The 6,171-nt window shown below is 40.2% G+C and overlaps 1 pseudogene; it reads right to left on the bottom strand.

Annotated features, from left to right (window-relative positions):
• Window positions 1-653: 653 nt before the first annotated feature.
• LOC101334902 (DNA excision repair protein ERCC-6-like 2) lies at window positions 654-1,728 on the bottom strand (annotated as a pseudogene).
• Window positions 1,729-6,171: the final 4,443 nt, after the last annotated feature.

Here is a 6,171-nt window from a genome sequence, read left to right on the forward strand (position 1 = left end):
AATGGTTAGAGATGCTAAGCATTTTTTCATGTGCCTGTTATCCATCTGTATGTCTTCTTTGGAAAAATGTTTATCAGGTCTTCTGCCCACTTTTTAATTGGGTTGTTTGTTTTTTGGATGTTGAGTTGGATGAGCTGTTTATATATTTTGGATATTAACCCCTTATTGGTCATGTCATTTGCAAATATTTTCTTCCATTCAGTAGGTTTTTCCTTTCATATTGTGGATGGTTTCCATTGCTGTGAAAAAAAATTGTAAGTTTGAGTCCTATTTGTTTATTTCTGCTTTTATTTCTTTTGCTTTAGGACACATGTGCAAAATACTGCTATGATTTATGTCAAAGGGTGCTCTGTCTATGCTCTTTTCTAGTTTTATGGTTCAGAGCTTACATTTAGGTCTTTAATCCATTTTGAGTTTATTTTTGTATTTGGTGTGAGGAAGTATTCTAATCTCATATTTTACACATAACTATCTGGTTTTCACACCACCAATTATTGAAGAGACTGTCTTTTCCCCATTGTATATTCTTTCCTCTTTTGTCATAGATTAATTGACCATAAGTGGTTAGATTTATCTCTGTGTTCTCTATTCTGTTACATTGATTTCTGTTTTTGTGCCATCTTCTGTTTCTAATACTGTTTGATAGACAACATTCAGCCAGTATCTAGTGCTCTTTTTGTTGCTGTGTGTCTCTGACCATGTTCTACTGGGTCAGAAAACTGCTTCTTGAAATGGATCCTGCTACCTAAAAGTCCTGGCACAACCCAGTCCAGGTTCCAGTGAGGTCAATGTGAACATTACATTTTAAAGCTTTTATAACCTTTGTTACTCTAGCCTTTGGATTCTTGATTCTATGAGCTTCATCTACAATAACAGCTGACCATTCCAAACTGCTAAGTTCATCCAGACACAAGTACAGTATTTCATAAGCCGTTACAGCAATTTCACATTTCCTCTGCTTTACACAAGTCGGTTCATTGTCTTTTTTGTTACCATGTAAAATAGTGATTCTGAAATATCCCCAGGTGTCCAATTCATCCTTCCAGTTGTAGAGGACAGAAAGAGGAGCAACTATTAAGAACATATTTTTTGCTATAAGAGAAGAGGTGCTCCTTTTTCATACTTTATAGTAAAACCTCTGTCATTTTATTTTCAATATCTTCATGAGTAATCTATTTATGCAAAACTGCCACCAAAAATGAAATACCCTGTACTATTTTTCCAAGTTCCATATCATCACCAAGAATACTCCCTCTTCCTTGGATGAATTGTCCATAGATAAACCGGACTCCTTCCCTTTGGTAGTCTGTCAAATACCCATTAATTGTATAAGGAATAGAGTTTCCATCTTCAGATAAGAGAAAGCAATAGCAGAAGATGGAAATTTTCTGTCTAGGAAGTAAGGTTTTTCCAAATCTTCATCATCAAATATAAAATTCCTGAAGCAATCTTTAACAGTTCTTACTTCTTGAAATCTTTTGAGAAGTATTTTCCTTTCTTGAAAATCTGAATATAAGATGATGCAAATGACTTCCTATTTTCATCCACAGTGATAGATTTTATGAAGTTTTATGAAGTGATAGATTTTTATAAAGTTTTTCATTATCTGGAGAAGAGGAAAGACATCTTTCTCCTGGATGCCATGTATTTGCCAGTCGTTTCCACACCTGGTTTCTAGGCAGAAGGATCCGTCTGGCCAGGGGGAGGGGCCTGACAGTTTGGCTGCATTTAGCCCCAGGCCAGGCAGGAGGATGACAAGGAGGAGGCCAGTGGGAGGATGGTGGCCAATACCACTTCCTGCTGCCCTCTATACAGTGCCTCCCCCATGTGGCCCGTTAACATGTGACAGAGGGAACAAAGGAGGGGCCCAAGGCGATGAAGGGAGAAAGGACAGTGGCCAAAGTATGCTGTGGAAGCTGACAAGGCAGCACTCAGTCCTCTAGAGCTCTGCCATAGTGGAGGACAACAGGTGGGCAAGTCAACCCCTTACCCTCCCTTTCAGTGTTGGGCCTCCCTTTACAGCACACTGCAACTTCCCAATTCTGAAATGTTTGTGAGAATTCATCAGTGAAGCCATTGAGCTATGAGCTTTTTGTTGGAAGGTTGTTAATTACTGATTCAATTTTTTACTGGTAATTTGTCTGTTCATATTTCCTATTTCTTCATGATTCAGTTTTGATAGGTTTTATGTTTCTAGGTATTTATTCATTTCTTCCAGACTGTACAATTTGTTGGCATATAATTATTCATAGTAGTCTCCTACAGTCCTTTGTATTTATGTGGTATCAGTTGTAATGTCTCCTCTTTCATATATAATTTTATTTATTTGTCTTCCTTTTTTCTTGGTAATCCAGCTAATAGTTTGTCTATTTTGTTTATGCTTTCAAAAACTAATTCCTAGTGTCATTGATCTTTTCTATTCTCTTTTTGTCTCTAATTTATTTCCACTCTGATGTTTATTTCCTGCCTTCTGTTAATTTTGGACTTAGTTTGTTCCTTTTCTAGTTCCCTGATATGTAAAATTAGGTTTATTTTAGCTCTTTCTTGTTTTTTTTGTTTGTTTGTTTGTTTTTGGCTTTACAAGCTTTATTTCTCCTTCAATTCAGAGTTTATGATTTGTCTATCACTGATATCTTAAAATTAAGAAGGCACATTCTGTTTTATAATGTTACCAACAATTTAAAAAGAAGATTATTTTTTTTAAAGATTTTTAGAAGTTTCATGTAATGTCTGAAACATTTATATTAACATGTTTCCATTAAAATAACCCAAAGAGAGACTTCTGGGAAGATGGCGGAAGAGTAAGTCATGGAGATCACCTTCCTTCCCACAGATACACCAGAAATACATCTACACGTGGAACAACTCCTACAGAACACCTACTGAATGCTGGCAGAAGACCTAAGACCTCCCAAAAGGCAAGAAACACCCCACGTACCTGGGTAGGGCAAAAGAAAAAAGAATAAACAGAGACAAAAGGATAGGGACGGGTCCTGCACCAGCGGGAGGGAGCTGTGAAGGAGGAAAAGTGTCCACACACTAGGAAGCCCCTTTGTGGGTGGAGACTGCAGGTGGCGGGGGGAGGGTGAGCTTCGGAGCCACGGAGGAGAGCACAGCAACAGGGGTGTGGAGAGCAAAGTGGAGAGATTCCAGCACAGAGGATCAGGGCCGACCGGCATTCACCAGCCCGAGAGACTTGTCTGCTACCCCGCTGGAGTGGGCGGGGCTTTGGTCAGAGCCCAGGGAGAGGACTGTGGTTGGCGGCCTGAACACAGCCTGCAGGGGTTTAGTGCGCCACGGCTGGCTGGGAGGGAGTCTGGGGAAAAGTCTGGACCTGCCAAAGAGGCAAGAGACTTTTTCTTCCCTCTTTGTTTCCTGGTGCACAAGGAGAGGGGATTAAGAACGATGCTTAAAGGAGCTCCAGAGATGGACTGCGAGATGCGGCTAAAAGCACGGACCACAGAGACACACATGAGATGCTAAGGCTGCTGCTGCTGCCACCAAGAAGCCTGTGTGTGAGCACAGGTCACTATCCACACCCCCCTTCTGGGGAGCCTGTGCAGCCCGCCACTGCCAGGGTTCCGGGATCCAGGGACAACTCCCCCGGGAGAACGCACGGCACACCTCAGGCTGGTGCAATGTCACTCTGGCCTCTGCCGCCGCAGGCTCACCCTGCACTCCGTGACGCTCCCTACCCCTTGGCCTGAGTAAGCCAGAGCCTCCGAATCAGCGGCTCCTTTAACCCTGTCCTGTCTGAGCAAAGAACAGACGCCCTCCAGTGACCTACACGCACAGGTGGGGCCAAATCTAAAGCTGAGACCCTGGGAGCAGTGAGAACAAAGAAGAGAAAGGGAAATCTCTCCCAGCAGCCTCAGAAGCAGCAGATTAAAGCTCCACAATCAATTTGATGTACCCTGCATCTGTGGAATATATGAATAGACAACGAATCATCCCAACTTAAGGAGGTGGACTTTGAGAGCAAGATTTATTATTCTTTCCCCTTTTCCTTTTTTTGTGTGTATGAGTATGCTTCTGTATGAGATTTTGTCTGTATAGCTTTGCTTCGACCATTTGTCCGAGGGTCCTATCCATACATCTTTTTTTTCCCTTAATAATTACTTTTTTATTTTAATAACTTTATTTTATTGTAATTTATCTTCATTCTTTCTTTCCTTCCTTCCCTCCTCTGGACAACAAATCATCCCAAATTGAAGAGGTGGACTTTGAGAACAAGATTTATGATTTTATCCTCTTTTCCTGAGTGGGTATGTGTATGCTTCTGTGTGAGATTTTGTCTGTATAGCTTTGCTTCCACCATTTTTTCCAGGGTTCTATCCATCCATTTTTTCATTTTTTTTCCTCTTAATAATTATTTTTTATTTTAATAAATTTATTATATTTTATCTTACTTTATATTATTTTACTTTAGCTTTTTTCTTTCTATTTTCCTTCCTTCCCTCCTTCCCTCCTTGCCCCCTCCCTCCCTCCCTCCTTTCTGTCTTTCTTTATACTTCTACTAATTCTTTCTTTCTACATTTTCTCCCTTTTCTTCTGAGCCGTGTGGATGAAAGGCTCTTGGTGCTAAAGCCAGGAGTGAGTACTGTGCCTCTGAGGTGGGAGAGCCAACTTCAGGACACTGGTCCACAAGAGGCCTCACAGCTGCACATAATATCAAAAGGTGAAAATCTCCCAGAGATCTCCATCTCAATGCCAGCACCCAGATTCACTCAACGACCAGCAAGCTTGAGTGCTGGACATCCTACGTCAAACAACTAGCAAGAGAGGAACACAACCACACCCATTAGCAGAGAGGCTGCCCAAAATCATAATAAGTCTACAGACACCCTAAAACACACCACCAGACATCGACATGTCCACCAGAAAGACAAGATCCAGACTCATCCACCAGAGCACAAGCACTAGTCCCCTCCATAAGGAAGCCTACACAACCCACTGAACCAACCTTAGCAACTGGGGACAGACAGCAAAAACAACAGGAACTATGAACCTTCAGCCTGCAAAAAGGAGACCCCAAACACAGTAAGGTAAGCAAAATGAAAAGACAGAAAAACACACAGCAGATGAAGGAGAAAGATAAAAACCCACCAGAACTAACAAATGAAGAGGAAATAGGCAGTCTACCTGAAAAAGAATTCAGAATAATGATTGTAAAGATGATACAAAATCTTGGAACTAGAACAGCAAAATGCAAGAAACATTTAACAAGGACCTAGAAGAACTAAAGATGAAACAAACAATGATGAACAACACAATAAATGAAATGAAAAATACTCTAGATGAGATCAATAGCAGAATAACCGAGGCAGAAGAATGGATAAGTGACCTGGAAGATAAAAGAGTGGAAATAACTACTGCAGAGCAGAATAAAGAAAAAAGAATGAAAAGAACTGAGGACAGTCTTAGAGACCTCTGGGACAACATTAAATGCACCAACGTTCAAATTATAGTGGTTCCAGAAGAAGAAGAGAAAAAGAAAGGGACTGAGAAAATATTTGAAGAGATTATAGTTGAAAACTTCCCTAATATGGGAAAGGAAATAGTTAATCAAGTCCAGGAAGCACAGAGAGTCCCATACAGGATAAATCCAAGGAGAAATACGCCAAGACACATATTAATCAAACTGTCAAAAATTAAATACAAAGAAAACAGCACATTAAAAGGATCATAGACCATGATCAAGTGGGGTTTATTCCAGGAATGCAAGGATTCTTCAATATACGCAAATCTATCAATGTGATAAACCATATTAACAAATTGAAGGAGAAAAACCATATGATCATCTCAATAGATGCAGAGAAAACTTTTGACAAAATTCAACACCCATTTATGATAAAAACCCTGCAGAAAGTAGGCATAGAGGGAACTTTCCTCAACATAATAAAGGCCATATATGACAAACCCGCAGCCAACATTGTCCTCAATGGTGAAAAACTGACATCATTTCCACTAAGATCAGGAAGAAGACAAGGTTGCCCACTCTCAACACTCTTATTCAACATAGTTTTGGAAGTTTTAGCCACAGCAATCAGAGAAGAAAAGGAAATAAAAGGAATCCAAATCAGAAAAGAAGAAGTAAAGCTGTCACTATTTGCAGATGACATGATACTATATATAGGGAATCCTAAAGATGATACCAGAAAACTACTAGAG

Source organism: Tursiops truncatus, chromosome X (assembly GCF_011762595.2).
Source record: "Tursiops truncatus isolate mTurTru1 chromosome X, mTurTru1.mat.Y, whole genome shotgun sequence".
Classification (NCBI taxonomy): Eukaryota; Metazoa; Chordata; class Mammalia; order Artiodactyla; family Delphinidae; genus Tursiops; species Tursiops truncatus.